This window comes from Primulina tabacum, chromosome 15 (assembly GCF_025594145.1).
Source record: "Primulina tabacum isolate GXHZ01 chromosome 15, ASM2559414v2, whole genome shotgun sequence".
Taxonomy (NCBI): domain Eukaryota; kingdom Viridiplantae; phylum Streptophyta; class Magnoliopsida; order Lamiales; family Gesneriaceae; genus Primulina; species Primulina tabacum.
In genome coordinates this window covers 22,449,364-22,471,758 of record NC_134564.1, presented here as the reverse complement: position 1 = coordinate 22,471,758, position 22,395 = coordinate 22,449,364, and the positions used below count along the sequence as shown (strand labels likewise).

The following is a 22,395-nucleotide window of genomic DNA, read 5'->3' as shown; positions in this document are numbered from 1 at the left end:
AATTCGACCCTGTTTATATATAATTGTTTGAATTATTCCTAAAGACGATTAAGGAATGAATTAGTATTCGGGTCCCTACAAAATTAGAGTAAAAATTAGCATAGAGGATTATAATATTATCTAAATCATCAAATTTTTTTCTTCATCCACAACTATATCATCATTATAATGATCATTATAGGGGGAAGATTACTTAAAATTTGCATAGAAGACTTCTGAACTTTCTGATAAAAAAACCTTGCTTAAATGAGTGACAATAGGTCAAAATTGGTTGCGCTCGAATTAATTTTTATTACTTACAAAATATCAACCCACTTTTTTAAAGCTTCGAAACGTCTCTTTGTAGCGTGCTTGTTTCAAGTGACACAAGGGCAATTGGCGCGTACACTTTTAATAACTATGCCCCCATCAACAACCATATTGCCTAATATATTTTATATCAACGACACTGTAGCCAATAATCTTCATCACTGTATATGTTGCCCCAACCACTGAATTTCTTCAATTATTTCCCAGATCACATCATGTTAAAACAAATAATCGAACACCACCCTAGCCTATCACACCCACAAAAGATCGACATCATAAACAAAAGCTTACATGTACCCAACATAAAACCAACGTCAGTATTACCAATTCCAGCAGCAGATTGATCAACCTCCGCAGCTGCACCTATATTGTAATCTTCCACCAATTCAGCCACAGCTTTGGGAATTTGTAGGTGCAATCTGCTTTTCGTTCAACCCTTTTCGTCACTATTGGGAGGGACGTTTGATTCCAATGCGCCGCTGCATTTCATTCCGCCACCATAGTCAACCGCAGACAACCCACTGGCCAATCCCATAATCTTCCAAAACAACATTGTTCTCGTTGTTTCGCCCAGACCCTGAAATCCATCCAATTGACTCTCTCCCATCCGAGCCCAACCCCTGCTCTTTAATGTGATGTTTGAAAACCCTAATCCAGAAATTCTCGCCCCCATTCCGTTGACACTATTAATGTCATTCATGCCTAGGGCTGTTTCTCCTATCAAAATTCCATCTGTGAGCCCTATATTACTCCGATCCAAATATTTTTCTCTGGTCCAATTCTTCTGGACTAACAACCCACATACCTTGCAGTGCCCACTCCTTCAGTCATGCGTTCCTTCACCAACGCAGAGTTGTACTCATTTGGTTTCACCGCCTTCCTCCCATTGTACCAACCCGATTATCTCCATGATGCTGAATGTTGAGTATCGCCCAATTCTTGATACCCATCCCACCCTGTCTGTCCCTTGGACTCCAGTGCTTTCGTTCGTCCAACTTGCTTCGGATTGTCGCGTGGTCAGTGACCGCCTATCGCCTCAGCTGTCTAGGCGGTTGAATATTTTTAAGTAATTTTTCATAGATAATCATATATAATGATGCAATATAATCACAAATAGTTATCATTTTTTATTTAAGATGTGTAATTAAATAATGTTTAAACATAAAGAAGATTCATACAATATAGTATCATCTAGATAATATGCAAATATATATATAAATGCAAATTAAAAGATAATTTTTAAAGATTCATCATCATATTAATGCTATTATGCTAACAAAGTAATATAATTATTTTTTCAAAAAAACAAAGTTTTAATTTCAGAGTTTCAATCCATCATTAGAACAAGTACGAGACAAAACATAATTAATCTTCCAAATCATTTATATATGCACCATCAACTACATTCATAATTCTCTCATCATCAGATTCAAAATCAACATCTTCTTCATTTTCCTCCTCCGATATATCTAAATCTTCGTCAAATGCTCTAACAGAGATGTTCCTTGCACTCCTCCTTGGTTGTAGCACTTCATCCGCTCCTGAGGCTTCCGCTACCATTCTCCAAGTAAGTCCTGAACCCGGCTCGACCATCACCACCACCATCAAGCCAACCTTGAGTTTCACTAGCTTGAGAGGATAGAAGCAAATCTCCACCAATTTCTCTTTTACTCTTCCTTCATAAGATTGACATTGAATTTGACATATACATGATCGTTCAATCTTGATGTCCAAAGCCTATTCCTCTTTTGAAATTTGTTAACAACAACTTAAAAATGTTGACAGCCTCACCCGGCCCACCTACTCGCCGCCTCCACCCGCCTCGACCGCCTGCCCACCGTCGTATAGCTTGGGCCGCCTAAAACAACCGCCTCATGTGTAGGCGGGGTGGCGCTAGGCGTCCACCTCGACCGCCATTTAGAATACTGGAAAATATGATGACAATTTTGATCCCTCCTTAACCACCTCTTAATATGAAGTTTTTATCACTTTGGTTAAATATGTGCTAATATTCTCTATACAACTCTGCATCACCTTCTTAGTCACTTTCTTTGCATTTGGCAAAGTTTCATCATAGTTCTTTTTCAAGGCAACCAGAATGGGGTGAATATGGCTGAAGACATATCTTCACTTTCTTATAAAATCATAGGTCATCACCACTTCCATGGACTCAATCACTTTCTTCTGTCACCAATGTCTTAATTGGCGGTGCAACATTTAGCATTGATTTGGTAGGTGATTGCTTCACTTTCGATAGAAGCTTTTAAAATTTGAAACCAGAGGAGTTCATTCTCAGACGATGGAAGCTGCGAAAGATTTTCTCCAGCTGCTGTGAGGTGATCTTTAAGCTTCAAATTCCTTCAATTTGTGTGTTTGTTGTTTCGAATTTCTTCCCAAACTCGCACTCAAGGCGCAATGTAAGTTTAAAATTTTTGTTTTGACGTTCAAAACGTTTCTTGGGTGTCATATGGTTTAAACCATTCATATGGTATTTAAATTTGTTTTACCTTTGCGTTTAAGAACGTTGACTCAAACTATCCTGATGTTTAAGCGGTAACAACATTTCTTTTAAATCCCTTCGAACTTTCTTCAGTCTCTTAATCAGGTCAACGATAAAAAACAAAGTTTCTCGTATAGATCAAACTACAAATCTAATCGAAAATTGCGTCCAGATTGAATCGCTGGAATTTCAGAAATTTGGCGGCGTCAGGTGGCAACGCGGCGGTGGAAGGGCGACCGTAAATATTTCCTCAAATTACAGGGGCAGCCAAAATTGTGATGGAGAGAAATTTTGCGCACATATATATGTTATATTATCAAAAGCTGATAATTTAATTATGTATGCTATTTTCATCAATAGAAAATACATACATCAGAGTCTTTTGATTTACAAATTTGTGTATAAAAGTTATCTGTGTTATTCAAATATAGAATTCACAGATATTAAAAGGCTCTCTCTGATCTAATCAGGAGTCTCAATTTTTTAAGATATTGTGTTTCACAATTCAAAGACTGATGTATGTATTTTCTACTCTTGAAAAGAACATACATAATTAAAATATTATCAGCTTTTAATAATACAATATACATATATACGTGTGTATGCGTGTGTGTGTGTGTGCGTGTGTGTATATATATATATTTATGCTTTAAATTAAATAGCTTTATTTAATTGCTCAACTAATTAATTAATCTATTCTAGACTGTTCGGAATTTACTAAATAAATAAGAATGAATCTATTATAATCTTGATCGACGATAAGATAGCGCTGATGTATTAATGTAATCTAGTTCATATAATGAAAAATCAAGATTTTGAAGGACAAAATTTTCCAACTTATCCATTTTTGCACCTGCCATTTTTGTAAACTCTTTTATTGAAACAGACAATTCCACTTTCCTCACTTAAGTAGCAGTTAAGCTAAATTCGACAATGTCTATTACATGGAATCACTTTAGTTTGATCTCCATCAAACTACAATCGTCAAATTCAACTCTTTGAATTTGACTATCTCAACGGGAACACAAAATCCAATATTTGTGTTATTCTCAATGATTCAGGGATACAGCTAGTCGTAGGGTACACAAATTCATGTGATTCAGACAGTTTGTTCTTATTTGAGCTTACCATAATTTGTCTCATTCATTTCATCAACCCCTTGATCAAGAACATGAGAATAAAAGTCTGATTGCACCCTTTGGATCATAGAAAGAGCGTCTAGTAGAGTCATCCCATGATCCCCTAGGTATCACTACTAGTTTCTGCAAAAACCTTAAGTTATTGTTAGCATATAGTACGGTTTCTTCAACTCATATATCCCGATCGAATCTGCAATCATCGGTATATCGAGAGTTGCAAATGAATTCGATAACGATGTAATATATCTTTGAGTAATAATAGTGACATGGTATGTACAACTGATGAAACCTTTTTCCAAAATGCACATGTCTTACTCGGGCCATAGATTCCTTGCTCCATTACGTAATGTTGTACAACCATGACCGCGGACTATTCCATTCAATAAGTGATAACCACTTGGAAAGTCCGAGATAGAGTTGTTCAGTGCATCATCAAATGATCACTCATCTGTATAAATGAACATCTCCATGTCCTTACCAGTAAAACATGACGTTTACTTCACATATGCTAGTCTCAAGCTTTAGCGACCTTTATCTTTATTTTAGGCGGCTGGATCGACTAGGAACCAGTTTAGAATATATAGTACGTTTCCTAATGAGTTACATAATTTTACGTTGAGAGACAAACCTCATGGTATCTATTGTGTATTCAAAGAATTTTTCTACGCAGCTTACATGAGTATACAAATAAAGTAAATGTCATAATTGGATAAAACTGTAAAATAAAGATTGTTTTTACATATGAGCCAATAAAACCCAAGCCAAATATTGGCTCGCTGGGCGTCTCCTCTAATAATCTCTCACTTTCCCTATAACTAATCCAAATGATATCTTCCTAGATGATATCTTCTGAAGTAATTGAAATAAGCTCTTATTTAATGAATTTAAAAACAAGATAAATCAAGAATCCTATGATCAAATCTACCACCTTGTACTTCCCATGAGTGTCTTTGATAGACAATATCTTTTGAAGAAGTTGGGTTGGGCTCGGCATTTGCTGGTGGTGGGCTGGTCGTGACAGGGCCATACACATCTGTATGGATCAAATCTTGATCTTCAAAATTTTTGAGGATCGAATATCACCATTTTCAAATCTTGATCTTCCACTAAATCTAATATTTACATTAAATTTTCATGGCACATTGGAATACAAATTGTAAAGGGTGAGAACGAGCCATAAACCAAACTAACTTTAAATAATTATCAAATAATTAAAAACACAACATATAAGATATCCCAACATACATTTAGCAAATTGATCATGGCTCTCGATCATTCATTTTTTTATATATTATCAAATATTATATTAAAACCATAATATCAAATATTATCAACAAATCATGTATCTTGTAACTTTATCACTAACTGTCATAATTAGAAATATATTAATAAGTAATTAAACACCTTTATCTAACTTCAATTAATTTATTAATCATTAAATTTTTTTAAAACATGTTTTACTATAAATATTAAAATCTAATTCTAATTATTTATTTTGTAAAAAAATTTCATAATTTTATCAAAATTTATTTTCAAGGGTTAATTTGATTAAATTTTCATAAAATATCAATTTGACCAGAAAATTTTGAAAAATAAAAAATTTCCCCGAGGCCCTCAAAAGAGACCTTGTGGGGTAAGGGCTGCCCGAGACCATCTCGGGTACCCTGCCGTGCCCCTTCTACTTTTCTCGAACAGTTCGGGCAGCACTGGCCTTGCTCATCTAATTTTTTTAAAAAAAATAAAATTGGGCAGTCGGCGTATTGGCGCAGTGTTTGCCCAGAGTTACGCACTGCCCAGAACTATTCCTGGGAGCAAAATTTTTTTTTTGAAAAACAATTTCTCTAGGGGCTTCAATTTTCTTGAATTTTAAACGATGTTAGAAATAAATTACTTCACATGATTTAAATTAAACAACAATTAATCATACAATTGAGAAACCTTGACTCTGTGACCAATTTTGGTGTACCATTTTCTCATACTCAACCCGCAGCAGAAGTGTAATAATTTTTGTTTTGACATTCAAAAACATTTCTTGGGTATCGTATGATTTAAACCATTCATAAGGTGTATAGATTTAATTTACCTTTGCGTTTAAGAACATTGACTCTAACTATCCCGGTGTTTAGGCGGTAATAGCTCTTCTTGTAAATCTTTATGAACTTTCTTCAGTCTTTTAATCAGGTGTACGATCAGAAATTTTGTTTCTCGTATATATCACACTAGAGATCTAAACGAAATTTGCTTCAAGATTTTCCGTTGGAATTTTAGAAATCTGGTGGCGATGTGGTAATGTCAGGGCTGCAGCGCGACGGTTGAAGGGAAGTCATAAATATTTCCCTTAAATATAGGAGTGGCCGAAATTGTAAAAGGGAGAGAAATTTGTGGACAAAACTTGTGTGTAAAAGTTATGTGTGTTATTCAACTATTGAATATACACATATTAAAAGTCTTTCCCTGGTCTAATCTGGAGTCTAAATTTTTTAGGATATTGTTTTTCACAATTCAAAGACTCTCATGTATGTATTTTCTACCACTGAAAATAACATACATAATTAAATTATTATCAACTTTTGATAATAGAATATATATGCACACATATAAATATACACACACACATATATTTATTTATGTTTTAAATTAAATAAGTTTAATTTTATTACTTTATTAATTAATTAATCTATTCTAGACTGTTCTATAATGTTTAATGAGAATTTTGCACATATTAGTCAATGTTACTAATTCATTATTTAATTAATATATTCTAAATTTACTAAATAAATAATTGTGAACTCATTATATCTCGATTGACGATCAAACATAGTCGATGGGTCTAGGGTACAAATCTCGTTCACATAATGAAAAATGAAAATTTCAAAGGACAAAAATTTTCCACTGATTCATTTTTTTATAGCTGCCAGTTTTGTATACTCTTTTACTAAAATATGCAGTTCCATTCTCCTCATTTAATTAGTAGTAAAGCTAAATTTCACAAATTCCAATACATGGAATCAACTTATAAACTTCTTTATAAGTATTCTGTTTGATCTCCATCAAACTACAATCGTCTAATTCAACTTTTTGAATTTGACTATCTCAACGACAACACATAATCAAATATTTGTGTGACTTTCGATGGCTCAGGTATACCGCTAGCCATGGGTTCACAACTTTATGTGATTGAGAACAACATTTTTTTTATTCGTGCTCACCCTAATTAGCCATATTCCTTTCATCAACCCCTGGATTAAGAACGTCATAACTCAAGTCTGACTGCACCCATCAGATCATGGTAAGACTGTCTATTAGCACCGTCCCATGATCCCTTAGGTATTACTTATAGTGCCTGTAAGAACCTTAAGTTATGATTAGTATACAGTACGGTCCTTTCAACTTATTTATCGCGATCAAATCTACAACCATTGGCATATCGAGAACTGCAAATGAGTTCGATAAAGATGTGATATATCTTTGAGTAATAATAGTGATATGGTATGTGCAACTAAGTAACCCTTTTTAAAAATGCACGTCTTACTCTGGTCAGAAATTCCTCCTTGCACTATTAATTTATTAGATCACATAGGATATCTTCACTCGTTGGTGAGAGGTGAATCCCCGACTACAATGTATTGATTCTTACGTATTTCGAAACTAAAAGCAACCTCGTCACCTGATCACTTTTGGAGTTGGTAAACGGATCAAAGTACATGCTAGTACGTAAAACGGATCAAAGTGCATTCTAGTACGTAGAGTCTCTACTTTGTCTCGGGTCAAAAAACTAATGGTGTACAACCATAACCGCGGACTATTCCACTCGGTAAATGATAACCACTTGGAAAGTCCGAGGGAGGGTTGGTCAGTGCATCATCAAATGATCATCCATCTGTATGAATGGACCTCCATGCCATTACCAATGATACATGGCGTTTACATCACAGATGCTAGTCTTAAGCTCGAGCAACTTTTATCCTTTTTTGAGACTGGTTGAATCGACTAGGAACCAATTTAGAATATACAATATGCTTCCTTACGTTAAGAGACAGATTTCATGGTACCTATTATATATTCAAGAACTTTATCTATGCAGCTTGCATAAGTATACAGATAAAGTAAATGCCATAATTGGATAAAACTGTAAAATATTATTAAAATGAAGATTTTTTTTACTTAAGAGCCAAAAAACCAGAGCCACAAGTTGGTTTGCAAGACACCTACTCTAGCATCTGCCAGGTTGGACCAATTGTTACAACCAAAAATGTATAAACTGTAAAATAATTTGCAAATACACTGGAAAGTATCCCATAGATGAACTCTGTACACAAACCCCAGCACTATGCTAGTCCTGGCCTAATCTAGTAACAATACTCAAATACAAAAAAAAATAACCAAATGAATATTAACTCTCTTTATTTATTGCCTCTTTCTAGACTTTCTAACACTCTTGGGTTATTTGGATCCAGGCCCACCAATAACAGGTCCATAACAATTGTCTTTTTAATTCCATGTCCGCAGCGACAGATTGAGGTCCTTGTGTTTGTTTGAATACCCCAAAAGAATGAAAAAATATGTGTACTTCTCCGTTTAATTCCGTAAGAAAAGAATAGGTCCTCATTTTCATTGACAGGAAGTTTTAACTAATCAGAATGAAAGTGAGGATAGGCCAAGCATAGCCGTACCTTTTATTAGACCAACCAAGCGGTTGCCTCAGGGCCCGGCCCAATAAGGGGCCCAAATTTATATATATAAATATATATATATGATACTTGCTATTTATTCTCCAACATACTACAAATCTCAACCCTAATTTTTTTCTCCATTCAACAAATAAAGTTTATGGTCTCCCTACGATGTGTAGATGATTCAACAGAAACACCAAAAGTAGAAGAATATTGGGTTGGGTTTTTGAAGGTAGATGACACATCAGGTCTTGGGTTGTCAAATGAAATTCTAAATGCACTAATTAAAGTTGGACTTGAGATTGATGATGTAAGAGGACAAGGGTATGACAATGGATCTAACATAAGTGGAAGACACAAAGGTGTGCAAAAAAGATTGCTTGAAATAAATCCTAGAGCTTTTTACACACCCTGTGGTTGTCATAGTTTTAATTTGGCTTTAGTTGATATGGTGGAATGTTGTCCTAAAGCTAAGTCCTTATTCGGAGTGGTACAACGCATCTAAACATTGTTTTCATCCTCTACAAAGAGATGGAAAATTTTTAAAGACAATGTGCCTGGTTTGACTGTGAAGCCGTTTTCACATACTTGGTGGGAAAGTCATGTTGAAAGTGTAAAAGCCATAAAAGAGCAAGTTGTACATATAAGAGATGCTTTACTGAAGATAGTGGAAGTTGCTGAAGATTCTAAAACAAAGAGTGATGCTGAGACTTTGACACTTTATGATCTTGAGAGTTTTGAGTTCTTGCTTGGGATGATAATCTGGTATCACTTGTTACATGCAATAAATGTTATGAGTAAGTTTATTCAATCTGAAAAAATGGATATTGATATTGCGATCGATCTTTTACAAGGACTTGTTCAATTTCTTGACGATTTTAGAGAACGGGGTTTTGCTAGTGCCATGGATGAAGCTACACAAATGGCAAGTAAAATGAGGATCGAACCTAAATTTCGAGAAAAATGCATCATTCGATGAAAAAAACAATTTGATGAAAGTGACAGTGATAATGTGACACAATCAGGTGAAGAGGCATTTAGAGTTGAATATTTTTTGTTTATAATTGATCAAGCTCGATCTTCTCTTAAAGTTCGATTTGAACAATTTAAACAATATCAAAAGTCGTTTGGGTTTTTATTGAATTTGGACAAGTTAAAGATTGAGCCTTTAAATAGCTTGATGAAGTCTTGTATGGAGCTTCAACAATTTCTGAGTCATGGTGAACATTCAGACATTAATGGTGATGAGTTGTATTCGGAGTTGATGGTCATGAAATGTTATATAACAGATGAAAAAAGAGCAATTGATACGATGCAGTTTTTGGCGAAACTGCATGGTTTATTTCCAAATACTTATATTGCTTATAAGATTTTGTTAACCATACCAGTAACAGTTGCATCGACAGAAAGAAACTTCTCGAAGTTGAAGTTAATCAAGAATTATTTTCGATCAACAATGTCGCAGGAGAGACTAAATGGACTAGCTATGTTGTCGATTGAGAAAGAAATGGTCCAACAATTGGATTACACAGATTTGATAAATATTTTCACCTCTAAAACAGCTAGACGAGTAGTTTTTATGTAGTTATTTTAAATATTTATTGAGTTGTTATTGATGTAATATATTGGCTTTGGTATATTTATTTATTTATTAGTATATTTGTTATTTGAAAATTGAATTTTATATTTATTACTGCAACAAGAGAGCCCATTTTTCAATTTTCGTTTCAGGCCTCATTCAACACAGGTACGGCTCTGAGGCCAAGTACTCCCATAGAAATAAATTTTTGTCTTAAAATGGTACTGTAGAGGTTTCTCTTGTTTGATCGGTTGCTACTTCAATGTTAATGCACTCTGTTTGACTTGGCGTGCACAATATTTAAAAATTTTCTTTGGCAAATATAAGAGTGTAGTCTGTGTTGGCTTTGATATTAGCATTCCCCAATGTTTTGTTATTTGCTATTCTTATGTTGCTTCTATAGTTGATATTCTGTTATTTAGTTTCAAGAAGTAGATGTATCTTCGCTAGTTCATTCTTCGCTATTACACATTTACTCCTTTTGTCCCTTTTATAACGTTTTTTTAATGAATCTTGTTCAAACAAATCAAGACATTCTGGTGCTGATAGGATCCACTCCCAAATATAAGAAAAACGGAATCAGAATTGAAGGAAATTAGGATTTGATAAATGCAATTCCAGACATAAATTTATTTTAGTGATTCAAACTACAAAAGGGATGGTGAACCATAGGGATGGCAATGGGCCGGGGCGGGGACGGGTTTGCCATCCCCATCCCCGAATTCCATCCCTACCCCCATACCCGTCCCAATCCCCGCTTTTTCGGGATCGGGGAATCCCCAAATCCGAAACTTCGGGGATCAACTTTCCATCCCCGTTTCAAAAATAATAATTTGACAAGACGATGATGAATTCAAAGATTTTCTTGAACCAAAACTTATTATTATCTATTATTATTAGAGATAATATTAATATTAATATCAATATTAATAATAATAAGATTTTTAATATTTTAAAAAATAATAATATTATTTTATTATTATTAATAATACTATTATTTTATTATTTATATTATTTTCGGGGCGGGTTCGGGGATTTCGGGGTTGGGGATAGTAATCTCATATCCGTCCCGAATTACATCGGAGATTTTTTTAAATCCCCGAACCCGAACCCAAACCCGAAAAAAACGGGAATCCTCATCCCTATTTCGGGCTTTCTCCGCGGGGCCCCAAACCCGTGGGAAAAGTTGTCATTCCCAGTGAACCACAATAAATAACGGGAGCTATGACAAAAAAAATAAAATAAAGGAACCACCACTACGCAACTTTTACTCACCTTCTTTTCTGTGCATGCCTTTATCTTATAACTTCACTAGATGTTATTACTCCTGAAATCACCAAACAAATTTCCTGAGGTTAGTCTCTAAATGCATCAATCCATAATTCTGCCCCCAAATCATCTCCCATGATATTTGCTTCTTGTTTATTTCCTCTTCATAATTTGGTATCTAACATAATCATTCACCTTCTTTTGTTGGTTCAAAATCATCAATACGCATTTCTGTGAACAGAGTGATGCCATATCAACCAACAAAATGTCCCCAGAAAGTTCTGCCAATAGTTTTTTTGATTAAGTTTCCTGGAGGAACTCTATTAATTACGCTTTTCCAAGCAGTGAACCCTGCCAGAATGTTGGGCGTGAAAAGATCGTAAGTTTACAGACTAAGGGACTAGGGCCATTAGGTGAAGGTGTTGGTTTGGATGATCCGGGACAAGATGGTTTGCAAGCGCAGGATAGTTTCGGAAGGTGGATGACCAATATCATTGCTGATTCTCCAGGATCTGCTGATGATCAAACTCTGGAATATTCTAGATTGACTGTGAACCAGCCTTTCACATCTCGGGCGGCCAATAATCAACAAACTTCTTCATTCAGGAATATATTCGACATAACAGAGGTCTCACCTGCATGGGCTATGTCAACTGAAGAAACGATGGTCGTTTCCTTTTTACCGTTCTTACTTAATATTTGCCTTTGTTTTTCATTGAATATTTACGCACAGGTTTATGCACTAGTTTTTAGATGAAGTAAGACAAGTCACATATGAATGGTGAAGCAGCAAAAAATGAAACTCAGTTTCTTTGACAAGAATAATGGCTAATCTGCTGAATGGAGCATATGTTTCAAACGAAATGTGGAATGAATTATATCAATTACTGTAATTGTTTTTTTAACTTGAGTAGCTTGCTGGACTCAAATTGTAAGATCCACTGAACAAGTTTACGTTCCTCTTTTCTTTTGGATTATAAGGAAAAAAAAATTCCTTTTTGCTTGTTGCATGCACAGTTAACACATGGTTTTCTTCGGATTTCCTAAACCCATGTTTTGCTAAAATTTTGGTAATTGTCATCGACTTTCTTTTACATCGAAGTTTTTGTTAGAGTAGATGCTCTGTAAGCCAACTGTTGGTTGAGGAATTTATTGACTCAAGTGTAATAAACAATCTTTATTTTAATATAATTTACTTTTTAATGGTTTCATTTTACTTTATCTGTATATCCATGCAATAGCATAGATAAAAGACCTTGATTATGCTTTAATACAAATGAATCGTAATTCGATGTTGAAACTCATTTGTAAACACTGCATATTCTAAATTCGTTCCTAGTCAATTCAGCCGCCTAAAATAAGGATAAAAGCCGATTGAGCTCGAGACTAGCATCTGTGATGTTGTGTACTGCATTTCTTGGTAAGGGCATAGAGATGTTCAAATATGCAGATGGGTAGTCATATGATGATTATACCGAACAACCCTCCCCCGGACTTTCCAAGTGGTTATGATTGTACACCATTAGTCCTTATGACCCTGGACAACACTGAGGCTCTATATGCTAGAGCTTTGCTTTGACTCGTTTACCGGCTCCAGGAGAGTCATCAGGTGGCGAGGTTGGGTACAGTTGCGACACATATAGGAGTCAGTGCATTGTAGTCGGGGATTCACCGCTCACCTATGGGTGTGGATATCCTATGTGATCTGATGAAATAATAGTGAATGGAATCTCTGGCCAGAGTATGAGATGTACATTGGAAAAGGAGTTTTTCAATGGTACATGCGATGCCACACAAAAATTTTTTTTGATATTGAATAATTTATTTCTGACCACACAAGAAAATTTTTCAGAAAATTGATGCACCATGAAAAGTTTATTTTTCCATAAATTAAAAAAAGGGGCTGCCCGGAACAGTTCTGGGCAGTGCTCTGGGCGCGCTTGCGCGCGCAACAGGCGCTCCGCACAGCGCGCGCGCCTGCTGCGCGCGGCGTGCGGAACGTCCGCACGCTGCGCGCACAGGTGGGCCGCAACCTGCCCGATACAATTGGGCAGCGGGCAGGCATCGTGGGTGGCTGCCCGGGAGTGTCTCGGGAACCGTTCTGGATAATGGACTTGAATTGTTTGGGCCTAAGATGCGATTTTCAGATTTTTCAAATTTTTAGGCAAAATTGATATTTTTGAAAATTGGTTCAAAAATTTTCTTTTTAAAAATTAATTTTGAAAAAGTAATAATTTTCTTGTAAAATAAATAATTAGAATATGATTTTAATTATTTATGATAAAAATGAGTTTTACAAGAAATCAATTATTAATGATTTGATTGGAAATTAAATAAAGGTGTTTATTTAATTTATTAAATTTTTTAATAATTGTGGTGGTTAGCAATAAAATTATTAGATATATGATTTATCAATTAATTAAATTTGTTTAATTAAATTTATGTTAATATTTGATATTAATTGCATGAAGGATGATCGAGAACCTTGACCAATGTGTTAGGTGTATGTTAGGATATTTTACTGTTTTATTCATTTTGTTAAATATTTGATATTATTAAAGTGGGTTTGGTTTATGGCCCGTTCCCACCCCCATGAGAATTATCTCTTATGTGCCATGACTATTTAAATGTAATAATTAGAAATAGTGGAAGATCAAGACTCGAAGATGGTGGGCCCGATAAACAAGATGAACACATGTAAAATATTCGAAGCTCTTGTAATAGTTGCATTTGCAACCCTGCATTCACTTAGGTTTTGGACCTGGATCCATGTATGACTCACATGGATCTAATAGTGTTGACGATCGATCATCCTTATTTATTGTCGAATGTCATATTATGATATATGCGATATATAATAGTATGCATGTATGTATATTATTAGATAATATAGTTGCATGGATCCTGCAAACATACAAACTCGTGGCACACGATTTTTAAATTAAAATGATGAAACAATTTTAAAATTAAAATCCCTCATTTTGAATAAGATTCAAAACTTATATCAAACCGAAAAAGTAAAAATTAAAAGTGTTTAATTTTTCTTTGCCTTCCATCAACCGTGGTTGCATGTTGTTCGCTACCCGCGGACAGTGTCTGGCTCATATTATTGGGGAGGCCTGGACGCCGGAAAGCTGTGACTTCCACCGGACATATGATGTAAATTGAGTGGAACTCCCATGACTTCGGCTCATATTATTGGGGGAACTCATGGCGACCGTCTACTACAATTCAACATTGATGGGTCGGTTTGACACGCAAAAATAAACGGCATCATATAATTGGGTCCTTATTAAACGTGAGGCAAAACACGCGGAGGTTGCATAGGGATGCAATTGGATTCTACTTCTTAGAAATTATAATTGACTGATATTATTCGAGATTATAATTGGCTAATTGGACTCTACGTGCCCACTAAGGAAATACGATTTCCCTTTTTCATCAGAGGATGGTGAAAATGTCAAAATAATGGTAGGAAATTTATGAAATAAAAATCCATATTTTATATCATAAAATTATTTTAAAATAATAAGCAACTATTATTCTGTTTCCATATCAGTGTATTTTCGATTTCGTCACATAATCCAATTTTGTTATTAACAAGCTAACCGAATCTAATTTTCAAGACTGGTTGGGAAAATTGTTCTGATTCGGAGAAAATGACATACATACTAATGTCAGTCCTACCGAACTGACAAAGCATGCAAGATGGTAGGACCATAGTATACAAGCTAAAATGTAACATGCTCACTTCTATGTCAAATGAACTGTAGGGACAGTTTGAGGAAATTTTGAATGCTGCTGACATTCGAATGCACGTGCAAGAGTTGCATGGTGCATGAAACTATGCACACCACTTTCAAGGAGCTCACGACTACACGCATGCAAGACAGGGCTTTGGCCCATGAGCGTGGTGTACATATGATTGGGCTTATTGAGAATGTGGTGGGCCTGGAATATGTGATTCCTAACGAGTTAATTGATGACATCAATTTGTTGTTTTTCTCTTCCTCATTTGACGGGGTTATGGTGAACTTCAATTTGAATAAGATAGATGATAGCCTTGAAGAGCTAGTTAATACGTTTATAACTTATGAGATCACTATAAAACAGAAAATTATTGTTTTTTTCCTTATGGGCCTCTCGTCAGACGAAAAATGGCCCACAAGGTAAGGGAAAGAAATGTTCTGCCCCTCACAAGAAAAACAATCCCAATAAGAGGCAAACTCTAAAGAACATTAATGGGCCTACAAAGCCCGATAAGTCAGAACATATTTATTTCACTGCAAGAAGTCCGGACATGAGAAATTATATGCGCCAGAAATGATCTGGAAATGATAAGTGAATGTCCATGTAAACACGATTTCAACAACAAACAAAAGAAAGTTAGATGATCCAAATTTCGCACAAATATGGCACGCTAGACTATGTCAAATTTCCCAAAGAAGTTTGCACAAACTAGTGGGAGAATGCATGTTTGACTTGTCAGACATAAGTTCTCTACTTACTTGTGAGTTCTGTCTAAAAGGAAAAATGACCAAGACTCCATTCGATGGAAACGTGGAACGTGCGCATGGTCTACTGGATTTAATCCACACAGACGTTTGTGGCCCGCTAAGTGTTAGCACAAAATATGGGCATTCCTACTTCATTACCTTTACTTATGACCATTCGAGGTATGAGTATGTTTATTTGATGAAACACAAATCTGAAGCATTTGAAAAGTTCAAAGAATTCAGATCTGAAGTAGAAAATCAGCTAGAAAGAAGTATTAAGGCACTTCGATCTGATCGAGGTGGAGAACACTTAAGTGTTGAATTAATGTGTTATCTAAAAGAGAATGTGATTCTCTCATAGTGGACTCCACCAGCTACACCACAAGTGAATGGTGTTTCTGAACGTCGAAATCGAACCTTGATGGACATGGTTCGATCCATGATGGGATTCACTGAATTGCCTACATCGTTTAGGGGCTTTGCAGTTGAAACTGCGGCAATGTTGTTGAATAATGTCCGTACTAAAGCAATGGATAAAACACCATATGAGATATGGATGGGAAAAACTCCCAAATATTTTTACATGAGAATATGAGGATGTCCTGCTTATGTGAAGCAGACAATGGGAGACAAATTGGATAGCAGATCCACTTTGTGCTACTTTGTAAAATATCCAAATAATTCTGTTGGATATTATTTCTATCATCCCAATGAAACAAAAGTGTTTGTTTCAAGAAATGCCACCTTTTTGGAAAAAGAATTTCTATAAGATAGAAAATACAAGATGATAGAACTTGAAAAAATTCAAGATACTCCCTCAACTATAGAATTTGAACCCATTTCCCAACAACCAGTAGTTGAAGCACAAGCTCCTAGAAGGTCTGATAGCTTTATTAGACCACCTGGAAGATATACGCTTCTTCATGAATAAAGCCATAATGAGCATTGTGTTGGATGTGATCCAATGAATTTTAAAGAATCAATATCTGATACTGATTCAACCAAATGGCTTGAAGCCATGCAGTCTGAAATGGACTCTATGTATTCAAACCAAGTCTGGACATTGGTGGATCCACCTGAGGGAATCGTTCCCATAGGATGCAAATGGATCTACAAAAGAAAGCTTGGGGCGGATGGGAAGGTAGTGACCTTCAAAGGAAGACTGGTTGCAAAAGGTTATACTCAAAGGAAAGGAGTTGTCTATGAGAAAATTGTTCACCAGTTGCTATGTTTAAGTCTATTAGAATACTACTAGCCATAACATCATGGTATGACTATGAGATATGACAAATGGATGTAAAGAATGCATTCCTCAATGGAGACATCAAAGAAGAAATTTATATGTCTCAACCTGAGGGATACAAATCAATAGGAAGTGAGCATAAGGTATGCAAACTTCAGAGATCAATATATGGTCTCAAGAAGGCATCAAGGAGTTGGAGCCTCATATTTGATAGCACTATCAAAGAGTTTGGTTTTGCTAAGAATCCTGAGGAACCATGCGTGTACAAGAAAGTTAGTAGGAGTGCAGTGACATTCCTAGTACTTTATGTTGATGACATCCTACTCATTGGGAATGATGTAAGATTACTGCAATCAACTAAAGTATGGTTAGCAAGTAAATGCTCCATGAAAGACATGGGTGAAGCATCCTATGTATTGAGGATACAAATCTATAGAGATAGATCAAAGAGGATGCTAAGACTCACTCAAGTCACTTATATCGATACCGTTTTGAAGCGATTCTCTATGGAAGAGACCAAAAGATGATACTTACCAATGTGTCATAGTGTTACTCTATCTAAAGCTATGTGTCCCAAAACTGATGAAGAGATAGAGATGATGACGTGTATTCCATATGCGTCAGCAATTGGTAGTATCATGCATGGTATGATATCGACACGTCCTGATGTTGCTAACGCTCTGAGTGTTACAAGCAGATATCAGACGAACCCTGGTCCAATTCATTGGAAAGCCGTGAAAGATATTCTTAAATACTTGAGAAGGACTAAGAACTTGTTCATGGTTTATGGGGGTGTAGAATTTAAATTGGAAGGCTACACTGATTCTAGCTTCCATTGTGACGTAGATGATTAGAAATCGACCTCTGGTTTTGTATTCATGCTAAATGGTGCGGCTGTCTCTTGGAAAAGTTCCAAGAAAGACATCGTTACGGATTCCACCACTGAAGCTGAATACATTGCTGCATCTGCTGCAGCCAAAGAGGCAGTTTGGATGAGGAATTTTGTCCAAGAGTTGGGCGTTATTCCTAATGGAGTTGATCCAGTCCTGTTGTATTGCGACAACACTGGTGTCATTGCGCAAGCAAAGGAACCAATGTCTCATCAGCGATCCAAACATGTACTGAGGAAGTTCCACATCATATGGGAGATTGTGGGAAGAAGAGACATATAAGTCGTAAGAGTCCCCTCTGTAGATAATGTTGCTGATCCACTTACATAGCCCTTGCCAGGACCATTGTTTGAGTAGCATCGCGAAGCAATGTGATTAAAATTTATGGGTAGTTGGCTCTAGGGCAAGTGAGAGATTGTTAGAGTAGATGCCCTGTAAGTCCACTGTTGGCTGGGGAATTTATTGACTCAAGTGTAATAAACAATCTTTGTTTTAATATAATTTAATTTTTAATAGTTTCATTTTACTTTATCTGTATACCCATGCAATAGCATAGATAAAGTACTTAATTATGCTTTAATATAAATGAATCGTAATTCGATGTTGAAACTCATTTGTAAACACTGCATATTCTAAATTCGTTCCTAGTCGATTCAGCCGCCTAAAATAAGGATAAAGGCTGATTGAGCTCGAGACTAGCATCTTGTGTACTGCGTTTCTTGGTAAGGGCATAGAGATGTTCAAACATGCAGATGGGTAGTCATATGATGATTATACCGAACAACCCTCCCTTGAACTTTCCAAGTGGTTATCATTTATCGAGATGATTAGTCCGTGGTTATGATTATACACCATTAGTCCTTACGACCCGGGACAACACTGAGGCTCTATATGCTAGGGCTGTGCTTTGACTCGTTTACCGGCTCCAGGAGAGTCATCAGGTGGCGAGGTTGAGTACAGTTGCGACACATATAGGAGCCAGTGCATTGTAGTCGGGGATTCACCGCTCACCTACGGGTGTGGATATCCTATGTGATCTGATGAAATAATAGTGCGTGGAATCTCTGGCCAGAGTATGAGATGTACATTGGAGAAGGAGTTCTCCAATGGTACATGCGATGCCACTATTTATGTTTATCACATAGTCATCAAATTAACATGCAACCCTCGATGAACCAATGGTTGCAGATTCGATCGGGATATATGAGATGAAGGGAGCCGTACTGTACGTTAATCATAATCGACTCGTTCTTGCAGGCACTATCAGTGATACCTAGGGGATCATGGGGCGATGCTGCTAGACGCTCTTACCATGATCCTATGGGTGGAATCAGAAATGAGTTCTGACATTCTTGATCAAGGTGTTGATGAAAAGAATGGGGCTAACTAGGGTAAGCCCCAATAAGAATAAATGTTATTCTGAATCACAAAGAGTTGTGAACCCACGGCTAGCTGTATCCCTGAACCATTGAGGGTAACACAAGTACTGGATCATTTGTTCCCGTTGAGAGAATAAATTCAAGGAGTTGAATTTATATTATGATATAGTAAATTCGAATTTATGATAATTAAATTTTGAGAAAAATAAATTCAAGAAGTTGAATTTATAAAATTTGGGAGAATAAATTCAAGGAGTTGAATTTATAAAATTTGATAATTTAATTTATTAAACTCAAAAGCTGAGCTTATTAAATGTTAAATTTTGGAGGTGATAAATTCAAGGAGTTAAATTTATAATTTAAATATTAAATCCAAATATTGAATTTATAATGAATTTAATTTATTAAACTCAAAAGTTGAGTTTATTAAATATTAAAAATAGTGGGAATTATGTTTAATGGGCTTGTAGGTGTACAAGTCCAACATACTAAATAATTAAAGTTCTTAATGGACTTTGATTAATTAATTAAACTAGTTGGACTAGTCCAATTAATAAATCAAGCCCATTAGTGTTAATTAAGAGGTCTATGTATTATTCTATGGTAATTAGGTCATGTAGGCTTTATTTAAGTAGGAGACTTAAACCCTAGCCTCCATATGACAACCATAATTTCGAAATTCCTCCACATCTCCTCTCAAGAATTTTCGGCCTCCACTCCTAAAACCTTAGGGTTTTTTTTGTGTCGCCTCTAGTTTTGATCTCAACGTAAAATCTCTTCTAATTTTTTGGTGCAAATTAGAAGAGGTTCTAGAGGAACAAATCCTCTAGTCGTGGACCTGATTCGAAGATTGACAGAAGGAGTTCTTGAAGAAAGTTCGTAGGGATTCATCCAGAGCTAAATCCGCCAATACCGGATTAGTTGGAGCCTAGTGATTTAATTCACCAAAGGTATAAATCTAAATATCCTATGTATGTTTATTTAATTCAAACCATACGAGTGTCCAAACAAATATATTTTGATTGTCAAAATAAAATAAAATAAAATTTTAAACTTGCTTTGCATTTTGGGCACGAGAAAACTGAGATCCAATAGTTTTGTGGTAGATTATTGTAACAAATGATGGTTTGTTGACTTGATGATTGTTTTGCAGATTTTAGTTGTTGGGCGTTCTACAGATGGACAAGTATCCTGCACAAATTCTAATCTCTTTCTTGCATGTGGAGATTCTATTATGGCTGCGAGGGATGTACAAGATGGGGTAATTTAATGTATGATGTCACCTCAAAGTCCTGGGGTAGTAAGTCTCTATCTAACCTTTGATGGCCACAATCCCATCAGCCAAGTTTTGAATTTTGAATTCCGAGCTCCCCTAGTGCCCAAGCGTGAGATTTCTTCTGATGACAGGGCTAATTGGGAAGAATTTAAATTTCAGTTAAGGCTAGCTCATTTGTTGTTTTCATCATCAAACGACCTTGGTGTGTTTTCTGCTAAACCGTCACAAAATGCCTTGAAGGAAGCCAAAGCTTTTGCTCAAAAAACCTCACACGTCTCCAATGACTGGATGTCTTTGACCAAAATAGTTGAAGGTGCCAAAATTTCATTTGCCCGGGCAAAAGATAGCTTGTTTGAGTTGGCTCTGCACAACAGACTGCAAGAGTGGTTGCTAGAAAAAATGGTAGCAGGGTGCAAAATTTCTGAACGTGACAAGCATGGTCAAGGTGTAATTCATTTGTGTGCCATTCTAGGTTACACATGGGCAGTTAACTCGTTTTCATGCTCTAGCTTATCATTGGATTATAGGGACAAATTTGGTTGGACAGCTCTACATTGGGCTGCATATTATGGAAGGTAGTCCGGAAATGTTTCCTCTATTTGTGAATATTTCCTTTTCTCTATGTTAATCCTCTCCTGAGGTTTGGTTGTAGTTTATGCTTCACAGTGTTGGTAACTTGATGGGTTGGTTCCCAATGATTTGTTTCAAGTGAATTTTAATGGTTTAAGACTTCTAAATACAAGCTTAGAGTTGGAAGGAAATTGTTCAACGTCATTTAACAATTGAGATCAACAGGAGGGGGTATCAACATAGTTGGAATATGTATGTGATACCATCAGTGACTAATTTCTTTGGTTGATTCATCATATTCTTTATGTATTAATTTATCACTTTTTTCAGGGAGAAAATGGTAGCGACCCTTTTATCTGCTGGGGCAAAACCTAATTTAGTCACAGATCCAACTCCAGAAAACCCTGGTGGATGCACTGCTGCTGACCTTGCTTCTAAAAATGGTTTTGATGGTTTGGCAGCTTATCTTGCTGAGAAGGCTTTAATAGCTCAGTTTAATGATATGACATTGGCAGGAAACGTGAGTGGGTCGTTACAACCTACCACAAGTGGAATGGTGAAGGCTGAAAATTTAAGTGAGGATGAGTTAAATCTGAAGGAAACTCTTGCAGCTTACAGGACAGCTGCATGCACGAATAGAGGTTGCGTTGAGTGAGCATTCACTCAAAGTTAGAACGAAATCAATCCATTCATCTAATCCCGAAGAAGAAGCACTTACCATAGTTGCAGCATTGAAGATACAGCATGCTTTCCGTAATCATAATAGGCGCAAAAAGATCGCAGCTGCTGCTAGAATCCAATATAGGTTCCGTTCTTTCAAAATGCGAAAAGATTTCCTTAACAAGCGTCAGAAGGCTATTAAAATACAAGTAGACCTAAATACGAGGGCTTCATGTATGGAATTGAGATCCTTGTGGATTTAGAACGTGACTGAGTTGAGTTTGCTGGTTGCTAAGTTAGTCTTTAACGGGACGAAAAGTTCAATTCGTTTTGCCCTTTAGTTTATCCATTCCCTAGTAAACGTGGTAGCATTTTTCTGCAGTCTTCGGTTATATCAAGTGTAAGTATTCCC

General features: G+C 36.0%; 1 pseudogene; it reads left to right on the top strand.

Annotated features, from left to right (window-relative positions):
- Positions 1–8,778: 8,778 nt before the first annotated feature.
- On the top strand, positions 8,779–22,377 carry LOC142525969 (calmodulin-binding transcription activator 6-like; annotated as a pseudogene).
- The last annotated feature ends 18 nt before the right edge of the window (positions 22,378–22,395 follow it).